This window comes from Camellia sinensis, chromosome 5 (genome assembly GCF_055761805.1).
Source record: "Camellia sinensis isolate YWXY chromosome 5, ASM5576180v1, whole genome shotgun sequence".
Lineage (NCBI taxonomy): Eukaryota > Viridiplantae > Streptophyta > Magnoliopsida > Ericales > Theaceae > Camellia > Camellia sinensis.
In genome coordinates, this window is record NC_138965.1 from 43,712,764 (window position 1) to 43,735,181 (window position 22,418).

The following is a 22,418-nucleotide window of genomic DNA, read 5'->3' on the forward strand; positions in this document are numbered from 1 at the left end:
TGAAAACAGTTCATTGATTCAGTACATCAGTCATTCAGTCATAACAGTCATATGTGGTACATCCATTAGCATAACAGTACAGTAAACAGTAGGGCCTAAAAGATCGAACAGTCAATGATGGCCATCATATCAGTAAATAGTAGTGGTTCCAACATGGGAACCAACAGAGATCTCTGTAACAGTAGCAGTAACAGTAAACAGTAGTTGCTATGGATGCCACAATACAGTTCAGAATAGAGGACATACATTCAATCAGTAAACAGTATCAGTTCAGAAACAGTTCAGTTTAAACAGTCACATTTGAACATATCTTTATACATTTGTTACTCACAGAGTTCTGAGCTATAAGCAGCTAGAGCGTGTCTCCGAAAGCCAACCCTATACAATGACAGAACGAACACACACTAAGTTCACATTCGGGAAACAAAGATTTAGTCCCTACTTAGACCCGGTGTGGTTCTACATCTATATCCTCATTAAGATGTCTTAAACTAGGCCTAAGAATGCCTAGGATGGGATGAGGATGCAAAGATGCACTTTAAAAGCATTTTCAGAATTTTCAGAAAACAAGGGTCTCGCTCGAGTGTGGCTTCTCTCGTTCGAGCGAGCTTGACAAAACAGTGGGGTCGCTCGAGCGTGGACTTCCTCGCTTGAGCGGTCTGTAAAAATGCAAAAAGTGCTGGATGTTGAAAATCCACGCTCGACGCTCACTCGAGCATAAGACACAGTCCTCGCTTGAGCATAGGTTCTCTCGCTCGAGCGTGCGTCTGCGTGCACCAAGAATCGGAGAGTTTGCAATTTACGCTCAAGCCGCCATTCCTTCACTCGAGCGGAGATCAGAATAAACGATGGTCGTTCGAGCGCGGAATCCTTTGCTCGAGAAGAGAGCCAAATTCTGGAATTTCCAGATTTGCCTCCCAAGCTCAAACCAAGTGTTCAATAGCTCAAAACTCGACCTCTTGGGCCCAATTTCTGGAAATCACATCTAAACTCAAAGTACAATAAGTTTCAAAGCTCAATTTGTGAAATCAAGGCCCAAGGGTGAGTCAATTAAATCCAATTTCAAGCCAAAACTCAAGAACATGGTGAATGTGCAACATGGAAGAGTTTAAACCAATTCAAAGCTTCCAACACTTGCTCTAATGAGCCAATTCCTTCAAAAACCTGGTGAATTCATGGTCCAATGTAAAAATATGAACATGCATGTATAATTTCATGAAGGACAACTTCAAAACTTCAAAATAAAAGCATGCATGCATGAACTAGGCTCCAATTCAACATATATGGACCAATTCTAGACTCAAATCTCAAACTTCCATGAACCATGCAAGACAACACACAAATACATCAAAAAGGGGGTTGAAATCCTTACCTAGATCTTCAATTACAAGTGTAGAAGTTCAATTAGGCAAATCTCCTACAATTTCTTCAAGTCTTTCAAGCCAATTCTCTAGATAAACAACTCAATCCTCTCACTCTCTCTTCTTGGTCGGTTGAGGCTCAAGAATGGCTGAACAAAATGTTTTGTTTGAGTGTACTAAGGCTCCCATAAGTCTAGGTAGTAGGTCACTAGGGTGGCAAACTGGTAATTAAAGCCAACTATGCAATTTAGCTTAATCTAATCTAATATAATCATACCAAATCAATTTTCAATTAATTTTACCATAAAATTACATAAATTATAATGATCATAAAACATCGATCAATTTCAGATTCGGCCGTCGATAAGGCCTTCAATTCGCATTTTGAACATAAAACTAGAACAGATATTTAAACAGTCAAACAGATAAAAATGCAATTTAACTAACAGATTCAACCAGTCAGTTCAGTATTTCAATCGATTCAATTTCTAATCATGTTCAGCCTCAGTTTAGCAGTAATCAGTAGAGTTATCAATAAACAGTGACGAGGGTTGTTACATTTCTACCCTAAGTTCTTTGTAAGAAAGGTAGAGGGTCGCGAGGGCTTTCTTTTAATCTGAACAATAGTGGATTTGGAGCACTTTGCATTTTCTTCATCTTCTCCATTGGGCTTCTATTTTCAAGGTAGGGATACCCTAGTCCATCTTATGGGTTTTGTCATAAGTTTTGGTCATTTTGATATGTTGGTGTTGTTTGGTAATTTTGAGAAAAGTAGGGTTTGATTTGTAATTTGAGGAAAATGGGGTTTTTCATATATTAAACTCCATGTGTTTGTAAGACATGAAAAATGACATTGATAGTGTCAAATAGAGAAATTTGAACCTTAGGGTTGATTTTTGAGGAAAGAGGGAAAAGCCCTAATTGTTGTAATAAATTAATTTGTACAATTAATTTTGGGAAAATGTGGAATTAAGTTTAATTCATGAAATTGGGGAATTATGAGATTAAATGGTGTAGTTGGATAATTTAATCACTCACCTATGAAAATGTTGAGATTATATCTGTTGACGCATTTATTTTCTGTTTAGAAATAACTGCTTTGGGCTATTGGTGGAGGACAGTCGTGATTGTTGTAGACATTGCATGCTGATTAGGGAAAACTGAAACTAATCACATTGAATAAGTCATTGAATATGACTGTTGAATTAATACAGCAAATACGTCTATTGATTGAATATTGTATATGACAAGTGTTGAATACATTGTATATGCATATTGTTTGGAAGGAGATAGGGGATGTACTCCATGGTTTGAGGGAAGATAGGGGATGGACTCTCAAACCTGTTTGGGAGGAGAAAGGGGATGGACTCTACTAGTACATCAAATATGTGTACTTATTGATTTATGGAAGTGTTTTAGTATGAGCCTTAGCCTCATTTAAGTCGTTGATATTGCAGATAATGTTAATATGAGATGTAGTCTCATTTTATGTCACGACCCCATTCCGCCCCTAGTAGAATGGTGTCATGATGGCCAGTAATCCGAGGTTACCAAAGGCCAACTTACAAGGATTCATTCACAATCAGAGTATACATATGGGGCTAACATGTGCGGAAGCAATAAATTTAAATCTAATTAGTCCCTAAGAGCTGTGCATAGATCAAATGATTTGACATACATCTTATCAAGGTCTTACAACTTGGATACAATAAAATGAAGTACAAAAAAATACATCTTGACCAAAAGGCTTCTCAAGCCATCATATACAAAACACAATGAAATGCAAACTAAGAAGCATGATCTTCAAGATGCTACAAAATGAGAATCCAAAACAAGTTGCAAAGCACATCTAGGCGTCGCCGCCGTCCTTCTTATCACCTACATATATATAGAGGGGGTGAGCTTGGATACTCAGTGAATGGTACAAGTAATAAAGGGTTTGCATGAATGATATCCGAGGTCTTTAGCAAAACAATACATAATCATAGCTTGTAACAAAACATGGGATGAATCAAGTTCATTTAACAAATCTTTCAAGCTTCATCAATCAAAGTTTTTCAAGGCTTTCAAGTTTCAAGGGATGACATTAACAAAGGTGCTACAAAAGCTTAGAGTCTTCTAGCACGTAAGGACTTCCAAAGGTTGTGCTACAAATGCTTATAGTCCCCTGGCACGTACGGACTTTCAAAGGTTGTGCTACAAATGCTTATAGTCTCCTAGCACGTACGGACTTTCAAAGGTTGTGCTACAAATGCTTATAGTCCCCTAGCACGTACGGACTTTCAAAGGTTCTTATCAAAACCAAAGCTAATACTCGATACACCGAAATAGGGATAGTCATTCATGCTTAACAAATACTTTTCAAAACAAAGCAAGGCAAAGCTTATCAAACATTATAACATACCTTTATTAAAAATACCACTCACATAGTTCTTCAAACGTCGGGGTCAAGCGAGAGTCCAATTCCTACAAACACATGGTAAGGCCTATTGAATGCACTATCAAACAAGCTTTACATGAATGCAAATGATCTCAGCATTCCTTCAAAACTAAGTCGAACCAAAACAAAACACTGTTTCTCATCTCGGGGAAAACCTACTGGGCACTAACCAAGTCTTGGCCGAGGTCCCACACCTTCTTGCCGAGGTGTGGTCCCGATGGCCACATTCAAGGAAATGAAGTCGGGAAAATCTGGATTTCCCTCTGCTGAAGAACATGAACATGAAGAACATGAAAAACATGAATGCTCAATCACAACTTATTATTACAAAATCTGAGATTTCATGCTATGAATTCAAAAACATGGACCTGGGTACCCATACTCGAAGATTTTATGAAAACAAACACAAAAACATGAATCTTAATGCAAACTTTCGGATCAAACAAGGCTTTTTCTTCAAGAACATATGAATGCCACTTTCTCTTTCTAAACACAACTTTAAATAGATACATGGCTGGCAAATCAGGTTCGATCATGCAATGCAGCTAGATGATCAATAAGAACAACAAGAGTAGATTAAGATTCTAACCTCAAAACTCGAATCTAACGGTTCAAGCACCCAAAGATAAAGCTTGGAAATCTACTCCCTTTCTAGGAACTCCTTCTCCCTCTTCTAGAGCTTCTCTCTCCTCAAGAACAAAGAAATATAACAAAATGATACATTTCTAGGTTTGCCGGCTGACTAAACACTCAGCTAGGACACGTGACAATGGTTGGTTAGCTCTCCTCAAAAGGTGATTGAAAGACAAGACAAGACTATGACAAAGTGTGTTCAACAAGCAAGATGATAAGGGCACTCCGGCAGGTAACGACCTCAGATTAGGACAAAGCTTCAGCAAGTAAGGTTTCAATGATCTCGGTTAGGAAGGACAACACTTGACTTAGCTGTGCCACACCTCGACCTAGATGTGCCACACCTCGGTCTAGGTCATACCTGTCCAGGAACAAGATCACTAGGTGCAAGGATAGCATCTCGGCCTAGATAATACACATCTCAGCCTTGGTGATGAACACCTCGACCTAGATGGTGACATCTCGGCCAATACGCCGGGGTGAAGGTGGAGGCCAACCAAAGTGGTTTCAAGGTGATCCCAGGTGCAAGAGGTTCAAAGGTGCAACCTAGGCTTAAGATGACTTCGGCCAAACACACACCAAACAAGGAACAAAACATGCAAGTAACACTTATGCAAGACAAATCAAGGTTTGCAAATGCAACATATCAAGACAAGATCATGTAATACATACAAGCATGACTAGAGTAAAGTGAGGGTTGTTACATCCTACCCTCCTTAAAGAAGTTTGGTCCCCATACTTAAGTTACCTTGCTCTACAAATGACTCCGGATAATGGATTTTCACTTCTTCTTCCTTTTCCCATGTAGCCTCCTTGCCATAATGCTCCTTCCATTCAACCTTTACCATCGGTATCGACTTGTTTCTCAACTGTCTCACTTGTCTATCAATAATTCTCATTGGCTTCTCCTCGTAGCCTAAATCTTCATTAACCACAATCCCGAAATAATCAATTACATGCAGTGGATCCTGAATATACTTCCTCAACATCGAAATATGGAACACATTGTGAACTTGACTTAGTTCTAGCGGTAAAGCAAGTCTATAGGCAGCTGGGTTAACTTTCTCAAGTATTTCAAACGGCCCGATGTAACGAGGTGCTAACTTACCTTTCTTCCCAAATCCGGAAACTCCTTTTATTGGCGAAACCTTCAGGAATACATGATCCCCAACTTCAAATCCCAACTCTCTTCTTCTCTGATCGACATAACTCTTCTGTCGACTCTGAGCAGTTTTTATCCTTTGTCGAATAAGCTTAATCTTCTCTGTTGTAACTTGAACTAGCTCGGGACCAATCAATGCTTTATCTCCCACTTCAGTCCAACATATCGGCGATCTGCACTTCCTTCCATACAAAGCTTCGTACGGTGCCATGCCAATGCTAGCTTGATAACTGTTGTTGTAAGCGAATTCTACTAACGGTAGATGTACTTCCCAACTTCCCTTGAAATCTAACACACATAGTCTGAGCATATCTTCGAGCGTCTGAATCGTTCTTTCTGTTTGTCCATCGATCTGGGGGTAAAAAGTTGTGCTAAACTTCAACTCGGTTCCCAAGGCTCTTTGTAAACTCTGCCAAAATCTAGAAACAAACTTCGGATCTCGGTCTGACACAATGGACATCGGCACTCCATGAAGTCTCACAATCTCATTCATATACAGAACAGCAAGTTGGTCAGCATTGAATGTAGTCTGAACAGGCAAGAAGTGTGCTGACTTAGTTAATCTGTCAACGATGACCCAAATCGAGTTCATACCCTTTTGCGTCCTTGGCAAACTAACAACAAAATCCATGGAGATGTGCTCCCATTTCCACTTAGGAATTGGCAAAGTTTGAAGAAATCCTGCTGGTCTTTGATGTTCTTCTTTCACTTGCTAGCAATATAGACATTGTGATACAAACTCTGCTACCTTTCTTTTCATGTTTGGCCACCACAAAGTCTATTTCATGTCTTGGTACATCTTGGTGCTCCCTGGATGAACGGCAAACTTTGAACCATGGGCTCCCTGCAAAATCTTACTTTTCAACTCTGGGACGTCGGCCACACACAATCTTCCTTCAAACTTGAGTACTTGATTTTCAATGGTATACCTTGACCTCGGCTTAGTGATAATCTCATCAATTACTTTCCTGAAGAATCCGTCTTCCATCTGCCTGGTCTTTATTTCCTCAATGATGGTCGGCTCCACTGAAATCATTGACAAACATGCTGAATTCTCAACTAACTTTCTGTTCAGCGCGTTGGCCACTGAGTTTGCTTTACCTGGATGATACTAAATCTGCATGTCGTAATCTTTTAGTAATTCAAGCCATCTTCTCTGCCTCATATTTAGTTCCCTCTGGGTGAACAAGTACTTCAAACTCTTATGATCTGTGAAAACTTGGCAAGAAGCTCCATACAAGTAATGACGCCAAATCTTCAAAGTAAACACCACGACTGTTAGCTCTAGATCATGGGTAGGATAGTTCTTTTTATGAGATTTCAATTGATGAGATGCATATGCTATGACTTTACCCCCTTACATTAATACACGACCCAAACCCTTATGTGAAGCATCACTGTAAATCTGAAATTCCTCATTACCTGATGGAAGTACAAGAACTGGTGCTGTAACTAACCTCGTCTTTAACTTCTGGAAGGCTGATTCTCTATCCTCGGTCCATTCGTATGTTGTTTCCTTCTTAGTCAGTTGTGTCAATGGAATTGCAATCCTTGAGAAATCCTTTACGAACTTTCTGTAATAACCTGCCAAACCCAACAAACTACGAATCTCGGACACATTGGTCGGCCTCGGCCAATTCACAACGGCTTCAATCTTACTAGGATCAACTAAAATACCCCTTTCATCAATTACATGACCCAGAAATGAAATACTAGAAAGCCAAAACTCACACTTGTTGAACTTAGCATACAATTTCCAGTCCCTCAAAACTTGCAAGGTAAGTCTCAGATGATTCTCGTGCTCACTTTTACTCCTAGAATAGATCAATATATCGTCGATAAAAACAACTACAAACTCATCTAAGTACGGCTTAAAGATTCTGTTCATCAAATCCATAAACGTTGCAGGCGCATTAGTCACTCCAAAAGGCATTACCAAGAATTCGTAGTGGCCATATCTTGTCCGAAAGGCAGTCTTCTCAACGTCCTCGGCTCTAACCTTAAGCTGATGGTAGCTCGACTTGAGGTCAACCTTAGAAAAGACTCGTGCCCCTTGTAGTTGATCAAGCAAATCATCGATCCTCGGCAATGGGTACTTATTCTTAATGGTTACCTTGTTCAGTTCTCGGTAGTCAATACAAAGACGAAGTGTACCATCCTTTTTCTTGACAAATAGAACTGGTGCTCCCCAAGGTGAAGTGCTCGGCCTAATAAATCCCTTGTCCAACAATTCTTGTAATTGTAGTTTCAGTTCCTTGAGTTCTGCTGGGACCATTCTATAAGGTGCTTTAGAGATAGGCTGGGTTCCCGTCATGATGTCAACAGTAAATTCTATCTCCCTATCGATTAAGTGGCCAGGAAAATCTTTAGGAAAGACGTCGGGGAATTCTCTAACCACAGGGATGTTGGCTAACTCAACATTTCCATTCAAATCATTTAGTATACTACACAGATAACCTTGACACCCCTTTTGGATCAACTTATAGGCTTTCATGGATGAGATCAAGTAAGGTGGGGGTACTACTCCTTTACCCTGGAAAATAACCTCGGCTTGGTTTGGGGGTTTCAGTGTGACATTCTTCGAAACACAATTAATAGATGCATGATTCGTTACTAACCAGTCCATTCCCAATATGACATCAAAGTGAGTCATGCTTAACGGCATTAAATCAACTAATAATTCTACACCCTCAATCACAACAGCACACGCCCTATAAATGGATGCAATAATCATAGTTCTCCCAGATGGAGTAGACACATATAACACATAATCAAGGGGTTTTTGTTCTCTATTTAACTTCTCAGCAAACTTAGCAGATACAAATGAATGTGTAGAACCCGAATCAATCAATACGTATGCATCTTGAGAGCATATTGGGAGTATACCTGACATGACTGTCTCAGCATTCTGAGTGTCTCCTGGTACCAATGCAAAAACTCTGCCCTGTCTCGTTTGGGCCCTCCCGATGTTATTTCTCTGTGCAGAGCCCGAGGTACTCACATTCTTCTTACCATCATCAGTCCTTGCCTTCGGACAGTCTTTCACGCGATGACCCATTTCGCCACATTCAAAACAGGTTCCTGATGCCCAACGGTAAACTCCAGAATGCGGCTTCCCATAACTTGCGCACGTTGACTTAGCATTACCTTCCTGGTTCGAGTTGTTGGAGCTGCCCACATTCGCTTTCTTCTTGGCGTTAAATGGAGCTCGGCGATTATCATAGTTCTGCCTCTTCCTCTGGCTCTCTCCTGAATTCTGATATCGATTCAAGTTAGCTTCTATAAGGATGGCCTTGTCCAATACTCCAGCGTAAGTCAGCATGTTGAGCATGTTAACTCGATCCTGAATTGGTCCACGCAGTCCACTTTCGAACTTCTTAGCTTTTCTATATTCATCATCGACCATGTGAGGCGCCTATCTCACCAATTCAGTAAAAGCACGGTCATATTCTGCCACTGTCCTGCTGCCTTGTGTTAGAGTCTGGAACTCTGTAGTCTTACGATCTCGAACGCTAAGGGAAAAGTGCTTGTTGTAAAACAACTCCAAAAATCTAGCCCAAGTCAATCCTGGGTCACCTTCTCTAGTCATCATCCACCATCTTCGAGCATTGTCGTCTAATGTGAATGCTGCCAATGACACCTTCTGGGCATCGGTGTTGGGGAAAATCTCGAATAGCTTCTCCATTTCCAAGACCCACGCTTCGGCTTTCATCGGTTCAATACCTCCAGAGAATCTCGGTGGTTTCTTTTTCTTAAACTCTCGGATCAGGGCTATGGTGCCGTCCCCATATGAAGCTTGCTGTGGAGGCACTTGTGGTGCTGGAGGAGGTGGAGGTGGAGGTGGAACTGCATGTCGGCCGTTTGTCTGCTCGGCCTGGGCAGAAGTAGTACTAGTGTCTTATGGCCTAGGTTGTCTCAACTCACGGACCAAACCTTCAACCAATCTCTCTAATCTGTCCAATCTGTCTTCGGGATGATCTCGGCCAACTGGTGGTCTACCCTTTCTCATGATGCTAAGAGTATGTAAAATGTGACTTTAAAACAAAACGATCAACTAATATGCATGCAAATAATAAATGGTCACGCCGAGATGATGCACACAGTGTCGAGTAGCAAGCATTATGATGTAATCCTAACATCAATTCTAAGGGAAATTCTATGCTCTTTAGGACTCGAAGTGTGTGAATAACGTACTATAAGAAACCTGTGCTCTGATACCAATCTGTCACGACCCCATTCCACCCCTAGTAGAATGGTGCCATGATGGCCAGTAATCCGAGGTTACCAAAGGCCAACTTACAAGGATTCACATACAATCAGAGTATACATATGGGGCTAACATGTGCGGAATCGATAAATTTAAATCTAATTAGTCCCTAAGAGCTGTGCATAGATCAAATGATATGACATACATCTTATCAAGGTCTTACAACTTGGATACAATAAAATGAAGTACAAAAAAATGCATCTTGACCAAAAGGCTTCTCAAGCCATCATATACAAAACACAATGAAATGCAAGCTAAGAAGCATGATCTTCAGGATGCTACAAAATGCGAATCCAAAACAAGTTGCAAAACACATCGAGGCGTCGCCGCCGTCCTGCTCATCATCTACATATATATAGAGGGGGTGAGCTTGGATACTCAGTGAATGGTACAAGTAATAAAGGGTTTGCATGAATGATATCTGAGTTCTTTAGCAAAACAATACATAATCATAGCTTGTAACAAAGCATGGGATGAATCAAGTTCATTTAACAAATCTTTCAAGCTTCATCAATCAAAGTCTTTCAAGGCTTTCAAGTTTCAAGGGATGACATTAACAAAGGTGATACAAAAGCTTAGAGTCTTCTAGCACGTAAGGACTTCCAAAGGTTGTGCTACAAACGCTTATGGTCCCCTAGCACGTACGGACTTTCAAAGGTTGTGCTACAAATGCTTATAGTCCCCTAGCACGTACGGACTTTCAAAGGTTGTGCTACAAATGCTTATAGTCCCCTAGCACGTACGGATTTTCAAAGGTTCTTATCAAAACCAAAGCTAATACTCGATACACCAAAATAGGGATAGTCATTCATGCTTAACAAATACTTTTCAAAACAAAGCAAGGCAAAGCTTATCAAACATTATAACATAGCTTTATTATAAATACCACTCACATAGTTCTTCAAACGCCGGGGTCAAGCGAGAGTCCAAGTCCTACAAACACATGGCAAGGCCTATTGAATGCACTATCAAACAAGCTTTACATGAATGCAAATGATCTCGGCATTCCTTCAAAACTAAGTCGAACCAAAACAAAACACTGTTTCTCATCTTAGGGAACACCTGCTGGGCACTAACCAGGTCTTGGCTGAGGTCCCACACCTTCTTGCCAAGGTGTGGTCCCGATGGCCGCATTCAAGGAAATGAAGTCGGGAAAATCTGGATTTCCCTCTGCTGAAGAACATGAAGAACATGAAAAACATGAATGCTCAATCACAACTTGTTATTACAAAATCTGAGATTTCATGCTATGAATTCAAAAACATGGACCTAGAATTAAGTTTAATTCATGAAATTGGGGAATTATGAGATTAAATGGTGTAGTTGGATAATTTAATCACTCACCTATGAAAATGTTGAGATTATTTATGTTGACACATTTATTTTCTGTTTAGAAATAACTACTTTGGGCTATCGGTGGAGGATAGTCGTGATTGTTGTAGACATTGCATGCTGATTAGGGAAAACTGAAACTAATCACATTGAATAAGTCATTGAATATGACGGTTGAATTAATACAGCAAATACGTGTATTGATTGAATATTGTATATGACAAGTGCTGAATACATTGTATATGCATATTGTTTGGGAGGAGATAGGGGATGCACTCTATGGTTTGAGGGAAGATAGGGGATGGACTCTCAAACCTGTTTGGGAGGAGAAAGGGGATGGACTCTAGTAGTACAGCAAATATGTGTACTTATTGATTTATGGAAATGTTTTAGTGTGAGCCTTAGCCTCATTTAAATCGTTGATATTGGAAATAATGTCAATATGAGATGTAGTCTCATTTTATGGTTTGGCCAGGTTCTGAGCCATGTTTGTACAAATGGAAAGTTGGATAAATAACGGAAAGTGAAACGTATCATGGACATAATTGTCATGAAACTGTATTGTGATGCAATTGATTATAAGTGCTAACCATCTATCGAATGCTATTGCTTTAGTCATTACTTATATTTGGTTTAGTATATCTCTGCTGGGCTGTGGCTCACCCTATATGGGAACATCATTTTCAGGTCCAGGTGATATGCTACCTCCAAGGACTTAGCTTGGAAGGATTTGGAGTTGAAGACTCTTTTTAGTTATTTTATTATTTTGATATTACATGTAAATTCAAGCCAATGGCTTAATCTATAGTTGAGTTAGTACTCACTTTTTGTGTCCAAGTGTTGGCTTGGAAAGCTGTAAGTCCGTAGGGCATTTACTTTCGTTATTACATGTAATGTCTTTCAGTAAGAATACTCTGATGAATGGAAGAATGTTTTATTCTCTTATGTCAATGCATGTCAATATTGTATATATTATGTGTTTATTTTGAGGGCGTTACAACTTGGTATCGGAGCATACCGAGTTTGAATACTTTGGGTACGTGGGAAGTGATTAGTATCACAATGGGTGCGTCTCGTTTGATAGAGACTTAGTTGTTCTGTTATATGCTTATGTGATAACATGTTTATGTGACTATATGGGTATGGAATGTAGTTTCTAGGATGTTGATTGGACCCTTGAGTTTCTATGAGTCTTGTTGAAAAAGCACTTGATCAATGCTGTTTCCAACTGGAACTCTAGCAACGCCTTGGGACTGTCATTATCCAGGAATGAAATTCGTAGGTACTTATGTGATTATGTGCTTACATGGAGTGAATTACTGTTGTCCAATGCATTAGGACGCGAGTGTTATAGCTTCGGCACATTTATTAATGTGCTAACGTCTTTGTTACCTTTATTAGGATGTCAGGACGAGGACGAGGACATGGTAGGCGTGGTAGGTGTGGTAGGCAAGAGATGCCTATACCGGATGAGATTTCGGAGCAGCAGGAGGGTGTTGGTTAGGCCAATGTGGCCGAACCAGTGGGTCAGCAGGCTATGGGCGCCTTAGCCCGCGAGATAGCAGGAGCATTCAGGGAGTCTATGGGCATTCTCAGAGCTGAGAATCAAGCCCAGGTTCATGTTGCAGATGCAAGGCCTTCTTTTCTGAAGAGGGAGTTATTCCGGTCTAACCCGGACGAGTTTGTGGGTGATCCAAAAGAGCCACTTAAGGCAGATGAATGGCTCGAACAGACAACGAAGATGTTTGAGATGCTTGGCATCGAAGACGGGGTTCTAAAAGTGACCTTAGCGTCTTTCCAGTTAAAGGGGGATGCGGGTCAGTGGTGGAAGTTCACGAATGGCCGTATAGGAGGAACTTGGGAGGCCTTTGTAGATGCTTTCCAGGAGAAGTTCCTGTCTCCAGCTGTCAGGGAGAGGTTGAGGGATCAGTTCTGCCAGCTTAAGCAGCTGAGTTCTTCAGTGGCCGAGTTTGAGGCCGCATTTACTAGCTTGTCTAGGTTTGCACCTGAGTTGGTGGCGTCTGAGGAACGACGTTGTCTTGAGTATGAGAAGGAGTTGAGGCATGGCCTCAAGATGAGAGTTGGGGGTTCTATGACCCGAGAGTATGGGCGTCTGGTGGATGCAGCAGCCCATATGGAGATCATGATGTAGGAGGCGGAGGAGAGACAGAGGGGCTCCAAGAGGAGTCAAGATGGCCAGGGTGATGGCAGAAGGCAGAGGGGTTCTAACCATCAGCAGTCTCAGGGTGGTTTTACTAGATCGACCTTTCCAGTGCTGAGTGCAGGTCCTGGGAAAGGCAGCCAGGGAGACATTACCTGTTTCAAATGTGATCAATTGGGCCACAAGTCTCCAGTTTGCCCGCAAAAGGGAGGAGGACAGAGAGCAGCATCATCTTCGGCTCGACCTCAGAGCCAGAGTCAGGGTAGAGGTCATCCGCTCTCTTGTTACCAGTGTGGTCAGATAGGGCACCTGAAGAGCTTTTGCCCGCAGTTGAGTGGCGCATCTGGTGCATCTGGTTTGAGGCAGACTCAGAGCCATCAGCCAGCTCAGTCAGTTCAGGCCTCGAGGGCCAATCAGGGGGCTTAATCGTCCCAGTCTGCGCAGCAGTCTTATGCTTCTAGGGGTGAGCAGGTAGATCAGAGACCTTCAGGGCGCGTGTATGCTGTTACCGCATAGGATCCTGTACCGGCTCCATCTGTTGTGAGAGGTACCTTTTTGTTTTGCAACTCGGTTGCTAATGTGTTGATTGATACGGGAGCATCCCATTCTTTTATATCTGCTGCATTTACATCTTGTTTCGGGTCAGAGTTGGCGTAGTTAGCATCTCCTATTTGTGTTATATCACCTGTTGGGGGTGAATTGATTTTGAAACAAGGGTGTCGGGGCTGTGATATAGAGGTCGCCGACCTCCGACTTCCATTTCCTTTTGTAGTTATGCCTATGTCGGGTTTTGATGTTATTTTGGGTATGGACTGGTTATCGTCATACCGGGCTGTTATTGACTGTTATCGCCAGAGGGTCACTGTATGTACCTTAAGCGGGGATTGTTTCCATTTCTTGGGGGATCGGGTTAGTAATGTTTTGCCACCGGTGTATGATCCGCGAGGGCAGAGTGAGCTTAGTGGTCTTCTTGCTAGCTTCATGAGTAGTGAGTGTGATGAGACCCAGACGGTATTGCCGAGAGTGGTTTGTGAGTACTCGGATGTCTTTCCCGAGGATCTTGTCAGTTTGCCACCCTACCGAGAGATCGAGTTCTTTATTGACCTAGTGCCTGGCACAGCACCGATTTCTATGGCACCTTACCGTTTTGCCCCAGCCGAGTTGAGTGAGTTGAAGGTTTAACTCCAGGAGTTGCTAGATAAGGGCTTCATTCGTCCTAGTGTTTCGTCGTGGGGAGCACCGGCCCTCTTTGCTAAAAAGAAAGATGGTGCCTTAAGACTTTGTATCGACTACTGAAAATTTAATCGAGCTACGGTTAAGAATAAGTACCCTATGCCTCATATTGATGATATGTTTGACCAGTTGAAGGGTTCCCACTGTTTCTCTATGACAGATTTGAGATCGGGTTACCATCAGTTAAGGGTCAGGGAGGAGGATATCTCAAAGATGGCATTCCGTATGCGGTATGGCCATTATGAGTTTTTGGTGATGCCTTTTGGGCTCACCAATGCACCGGCAGTGTTTATGGATTTGATGAACCGGATCTTCCAGGAATTCTTGGATCGTTTTGTAGTCATCTTCGTGGACGACATTTTGATTTATTCACCTTCTGAGGAGGAGCACGAGGAACACTTGAGAGTGATGCTTGAGTTGCTTAGAGCCCATAAGCTATATGCTAAGTTTGGGAAGTGTGAGTTCTGACTAGGAGAAGCCAAGTTCTTAAGCCATGTGGTCTCCGAGGAAGCGGTGTCAGTTGATACATCCAAGATTGAGGCAGTGTAAGATTGGGCACAGCCTAAGAGTGTTTTTGAGATCCGCAATTTTCTGGGATTAGCTGGGTATTACTGCCGGTTTGTGAAGGATTTCTCTAGGCTAGCTTCGTCGATGACTAGATTGACATGGAAGGGGGTCAAGTTTGTGTGGAGTGAGTCTTGTGAAAAGTCGTTCCAAGAGTTGAAGGTTAGATTGACCACTGCTCCGGTTTTGATTATTCTGGAGAGAGGTTTGGGCTATGCTGTTTATTATGATGCCTCACGAGAGGGTTTGGGTTGTGTGTTGATGCAAGAGGGGAAAGTGGTTGCCTATGGCTCTCGTCAGTTGAAAATACACGAGAAGAATTACCCTACACATGACCTAGAGTTAGCAGCCGTGATTTTTGCCTTGAAGATTTAGAGGCACTACCTTTATGGTGAGCGGTTCGAGGTGTTCTCAAATCACAAGAGTCTGAAATATCTGTTTACACAGAAAGACTTGAACTTGAGGCAGAGGAGGTGGATGGAGTTCATTGAGGATTACGACTTTGAGTTGCACTATTATTTGGGAAAGGCCAATGTTGTGGCTGATGCCCTTAGCAGAAAATCCATTAGTGATGTAGCTCGTATAGCCATCTGGGAGTGGGAGATGTTGGGTGCACTTGGGGAGTTTGATTTGCTTCTGGGCGAATCCGTTGAGGCTGCGGCCTTGTTTTCTGTTGTTGCGCAGCCTACCCTTGTGAGTCGAGTATTAGAGGCACAGAGAGGTGACCTTGAGGTAGAATCCCTCGAAGAGAAGATCTCCAATGGGAAGGTTGAGAAGGGTTTGACTGTGTATCCCAACCTGAGTGTGAGATACCGAGACCGTTTGTTTGTGCCAGAGTCCTGTCGAGAGGAGGTACTTCAAGAGTTTCATCATTCACGCCTTGCAGTGCATACGGGAGGTACTAAGATGTATCGTGATTTGGGTCGCCAGTTTTGGTGGCGGGGTATGAAGAAGGATGTGGCAGTTTTCGTGTCGAAGTGCCTTACTTGTCAGCAAGTGAAGGCCGAGCATCAGAGGCCAGCGGGTTTGTTGCAACCCTTGCCTATTGTCGAGTGGAAGTGGGACCATGTCACTATGGACTTCGTTGTAGGCCTTCTGAGGACTCAGCAGGGTACTGATGCTATTTGGGTGGTTGTAGACCGGTTGACTAAAACGGCGCACTTTATCCCTATGCGCATTAAAGATTCGGTAGATCATCTTGCCGACTTGTATATCCGGGACATAGTGAGATTGCACGGGGTCCTAGTGATGATCGTCTCAGATAGAGTTTTACTGCCAGGTTGTGGCAGAGTTTACAGAGTGCTTTAGGCACTAAGTTGACCTTTAGCACAGCTTATCACGCTCAGACTGATGGACAGTCCGAGCGTACTATTTAGATCCTTGAGGATATGCTTCGAGGTTGTGTCCTTGACTTTAGTGGGTCGTGGGAGAGCACTTTCCCTTGGTGGAGTTTGCCTACAACAACAGTCTTTAGTCGAGTATCGGTATGGCACCGTTTGAGGCCTTGTATGGCCGACCGTGTAGGTCTCCAGTTTGTTGGGCCGAGGTGGGTGATGCACCTTTGTTGGGCCCGGAGTTGGTGAGGGAAACGACAGAGAAAATTGAGCTTATCCGTAGGAGGCTTGTTACAGCCCAGAGTCGCCAAAAGAGTTATGTCGACCGTAGGAGGAGACCGTTGGTATTTGAGGTGGGTGATCATGTTTTTCTGAAAATATCACCTAGGCGGGGGTTGATGAGGTTTGGGAAGAGTGGGAAGTTTTCCCCGCGGTTTATTGGCCTTTTCGAGATCCTTGAGAGGATTGGCGAGGTTGCCTACCGTTTGGCTTTACCGCCGCAGCTGTCCAGAGTACATGACGTGCTTCATGTTAGCATGCTTCAGAAATACGAGCCGGATCCATCGCATGTATTGGATTGGACTGACTTAGAGGTAGATGAGGATGCCTCGTATGAGGAGAGACCGGTTCGGGTCTTGGATAGGCGGGATCAAGTCTTGCGAGGCAAGACCATTCCCTTGGTAAAAGTCTTGTGGAAACATCACGGGGTGGAGGAAGCCACTTGGGAATGTGAGTTGGAGGTCCGAGAGAAATATCCGGATCTATTTATGGATGTTTGAGCACTTGTTGCATATTTTGTTATATTGAGGAACCTTAAGAGCATTATGTATGTCTTAAGTTGTAAAACATTGTGTATGTTTGGTTTATGGAAATATTGTGGAGGTATTAATAAATATGCCTTAAGATGGACATTTATTTTAGCATTGTTTATGTTAAATGTGTTATAGAAATGCAAATGTAATATTGGCATTGAAAATGGTTGAAATTGAAAAAGATGCATGTTGATAATGCATGTTGGAACATATATTGTAAGCTGCCTCTTGAATAGAGATGGGATGACCAGTATTAGGTCAGTTGTGAAATGTTGATTGATAACACTGTTGAAAATTGAGAAAAAGTTGTTTTCGAAAACTTGTACTTAATTTCGGAGACGAAATTCCTTAAGGGGGGGAGGTTATAGCGATCCCGGTTCTTCCTCCTTGGGTTGTTGCATCCGGACTTGGGTCTGTGGATGTCAGTTATGGTTTATATCTTATTTCAGTCCTTCAATACTATGTACTTAAGTTATAGAATGTTTTGGGCAGGTTTGTAACAGGTTTGGTAAGTTTTGAAACAAATGGTTGCTGCCCAGATTTTGGTGTCTTCGCTCGAGCCAAGACTTTGTCGCTCGAGCGAGCTCTTTGTTGTAGATCCTTCGCTCGAACCAGGTTTCCTTCGCTTGAGTGAGAGTCGAGTCTTGTATCTGGTGGCTCGAGCGAGAGGTCCTTCGCTCGAGCTTGCGTCTGCGTCCAGTACTGGACCTGAAGGGTGTAGTTTTTCGCTTGAGTAAGCTTTCCTTCGCTTGAGCGAGAGAGGCCTATGTTTTGGGTTTCTTCGCTCGAGCGAGCATTCTGTCACTCGAGCATGCTTCTGGGTTGCAGACCTGAAGCATCGCATTGTTGGCTCGAGCGAGACTTTCTACGCTCGAGCGTGGATTCTTTGTGTCTGGTTGCTCAAGCGACCACTCCTTAGCTCGAGCAAGCCTATGTTATATCAGATCGCAGCAGCGGTTTAAACATCACTTTTTCATCCTCTTTTGTTTTCAAAACCCTAGGTACATTATCTCTCTCTCTCTACATACCTTCTCTATTAGGTTTTATCTATTTTTAGGATGTTTCTACCCTAAGTTCTTTGTAAGAAAGGTAGAGGGTCGCGAGGGCTTCCTTTTAATCTGAACAATAGTGGATTTGGAGCACTTTGCATTTTCTTCATCTTCTCCTTTGGGCTTCTATTTTCGAGGTAGGGATACCCTACTCCATCCTATGGGTTTTGTCATAAGTTTTGGTCATTTTCATACGTTGGTGTTGTTTGGTAATTTTGAGAAAAGTAGGGTTTGATTTGTAATTTGAGAAAAAGGGGGTTTTTCATATATTAAACTCCATGTGTTTGTAAGACATGAAAAATGACATTGATAGTGTCAAATAGTGAAATTTGAACCTTAGGGTTGATTTTTGAGGAAATGGGGAAAAGCCGTAATTGTTGTAATAAATTAATTTGTAGAATTAATTTTGGAAAAATGTGGAATTAAGTTAAATTCATGAAATTGGGGAATTATGAGATTAAATGGTGTAGTTGGATAATTTAATCACTCACCTATGAAAATGTTGAGATTATATCTGTTGACGCATTTATTTTCTGTTTAGAAATAACTACTTTGGGCTATCGGTGGAGGATAGTCGTGATTGTTGTAGACATTGCATGCTGATTAGGGAAAACTGAAACTAATCACATTGAATAAGTCATTGAATATGACAGTTAAATTAATACAGCAAATACGTATATTGATTGAATATTGTATATGACAAGTGTTGAATACATTGTATATGCATATTGTTTGGGAGGAGATAGGGGATGCACTCCATGGTTTGAGGGAAGAGAGGGGATGGACTCTCAAACCTGTTTGGGAGGAGAAAGGGGATGGACTCTACTAGTACAGCACATATGTGTACTTATTGATTTATGGAAGTGTTTTAGTATGAGCCTTAGCCTCATTTAAATCATTGATATTGGAGATAATGTTAATATGAGATGTACTCTCATTTTATGGTTTGGCCAAGTTCTGAGCCATGTTTGTATAAATGGAAAGTTGGATAAATAACGGAAAGTGAAACGTATCATGGACATAATTGTCATGAAACTGTATTGTGATGCAATTGATTATAAGTGCTAACCATCTATCGAATGCTATTGCTTTAGTCATTACTTATATTTGGTTTAGTATATCTCTGCTAGGCTGTGGCTCACCCTATATGGGAACATCATTTTCAGGTCCAGGTGATATGCTACCTCCAAGGACTTAGCTTGGAAGGATTTGGAGTTGAAGACTCTTTTTAGTTATTTTATTATTTTGATATTACATGTAAATTCAAGCCAAGGGCTTAATCTGTAGTTGAGTTAGTACTCACTTTTTGTGTCCAAGTATTGGCTTGGAAAGCTGTAAGCCCGTAGGACATGTACTTTCGTTATTACATGTAATGTCTTTTAGTAAGAATACTCTGATGAATGAAAGAATGTTTTATTCTCTTATGTCAATGCATGCCAATATTATATATATTATGGGTTTATTTTGAGGGCGTTACAAGGCTTGTTGAAGATGGAAAGGAAAAGCTAGAGATTTATCAATGGTTCAACCAAATCAAAGAGCAGAGATGGTAGAGAGAGGTGGTTGAGTGAAAGGCAAAGCAAGCATGAAAAGGGAGAATGGTAGAGCATCCGGGATAATGAAAGAAATTTTTGGCTTACATTTATAGGAAATTTTGAACAAAGGGGTTGAAGGAAATCTTTATAATTATTTATACCCATAAATCTTTATTTATACTCTATAGCGATCCCGGTTTTCCTTTTCGTGCTTAACTGTAATCCGGATTCGATTTCGTAAGGGTGCTGTTGTCTTATCCTCTTTCTATCCCTTTCTCTTTGTGTTCGAGCTTGGAGTTGGGTTGGGCAAGTTGGGAATAAGTTGGTTGCGTTTTAAAACGTAAAGTCTTTGCCCAGTTTTTGTTCTTTCCGCTCGAGCGGCGATTTTGACGCTCGAGCGGGACTCTGTTGTTGCTTGTCCGCTCGAGCGGGGGTGTTGGCGCTCGAGCGGGGAAATCACCCATCCAGTATTTCGTCTGCAGTGGTATACGCTCGAGCAGGGGATTAAACGCCCGAGCGGGAGTATGTGTCTGACGCTCGAGCGGGGAGTTTGACGCTCGAGCGGGTATCATGTCTGTAAAAGTTCTGGGAGTGTGCATCCGCCGCTCGAGCGGGGGATTGGACGATCGAGCGGGGATCTGTGAGTGACGCTCGAGCGGGGAGTTTGGCGCTCGAGCGGGGCGACTTTTATATAAAGCCGAGATTTGACCTTTTTGTTCACTTTTCAACATCCTTTCTCTCTCTTACTTTTCCAAAAAGCTATTTTGAGAGTTCCTCTCACTAAAACCCTAACTTCTCTCTTGGGAATGATCTAGTAGGAGTTGTTTTCTCACCTTGGGCCTTTACAAAAGTTGTGTTGATCATCGAGGGCTATCTTTTAATCTGAAAATTTCGGGATTTGGAGCATTTTCGTTTCTTCACCTCCTTCGTTGAGCCCCATCATTCGAGGTAGGGATAACCTACTCCATCTTATGAGCTTTGTCTTTAAATTTTAGCATTTTGTTATGTTGGTGGTTGTTGGGTATTTTTTTTTAGAAAGTTTGGGCCTTTGTATAATTTTACAAAAGTTGGGGTTTTAAGTATATAAACCTATATGCATGTTAGGCATAGAGAAATGAGATTAATGTTGGGACATTGATGGAAATGGAAATGGAACCTTAGGGTTGTTTTGTAAATTATGGTAATTTGCCCTAATTGGTTTAATTAATTAATGCATATAATTAATTGAAGAAAGCAAGGAATTGAATTGAGAATGTTGAAATTGGGAATGTATGGGATTAAAGAGTGTAGACAAATCATTTGTTGCTCACCTAATTGGAGTGTTGACATATTATCCATTTGTGCATTTATTTCCTGTTTAGAAATAAGTGCTTTGGGCTACCGGTGGAGGGTAGTGTTTATTGTTGTAGACAATACATGATGAATTAGGCAAACTAAAACTAATCAATCGGATGTGTCATAGAGTATGACGGTTGATAGAATACATTAACTTTATGCATTGAGTGATTGTGTATATGACCAATGTGTTTATATGCATTATGTGTAGACGGTTGGTAGAATACATTAATTTTATGTATTGATTGATTGTGTATAGAACCTTTGTGTTTATATGCATTGTGTATAGAGGAGGAGATGGGGGATGTACTCCGCGGTTTAGGGGAAGATAGGGGATGTACCTCTAAACCGGATAGGATTGGGAGGAGATGGGGGATGAACTCCGTAGACACAGCTCATATGCTTGTCTAGAGAAGTGAAGATACAGCTCATATGCTTATCTTTGTGAAGTGTAGATACAGCTCATATGCTTGTCTAGTGAAGTGTAGATACAGCTCATATGCTTGTCTAGTGAAGTGTGGATACAGCTAATATGCTTATCTGTTGATGTGTAATATGCTTATCTATTGGAATGTTGATATAGCTTATATGCTTATCTGTTGTAGTAGTGATGTAGCTCATATGCTTATCTATTGAAAAGTTTGTTTGATTTGATATAGCGCTAAAATATATATCATCATCGTTTGTGAAGTATGGAAGTAGTTTATGTGTTATTGATACAACACCAAAATGTGCATCTACCGTGAATTTTGAATGTGTTCTAGTGACGAACTATAATCTCATCAAAATGTTTTGGCCAGAGTACAGAGCCCTGTTTTTCAAACTCAAAGTTGAATAAGAAATGAAAAGTGAATTGTAACGTAGGCTTGGTTGTCATGGAATTGAAATAAGATGTAAATGGAGGTGTAAGTATCGACCATCTTTCAGTTGCTAATCTTTTAGGCATTGTTTATAATTGGTTTAGTATATCTCTGCTGGGCTGTGGCTCACCCTATATGGGAACATCATTTCAGGTACAGGTAGCATGCCACCTCTGAGGACATAGCTTGGGAGGCTAGGGGCAAACATACTTTTGTTGCCTTATTTTCCTTTTGATGTATTACATATAAAATTCAAGCCAAGGGCTTAATGTGTAATCGAGTCAATACTCTCTTTTGTAACCAAGTGTTAACTTGGAAAGCTGTAAGCCCGTAGGGCATT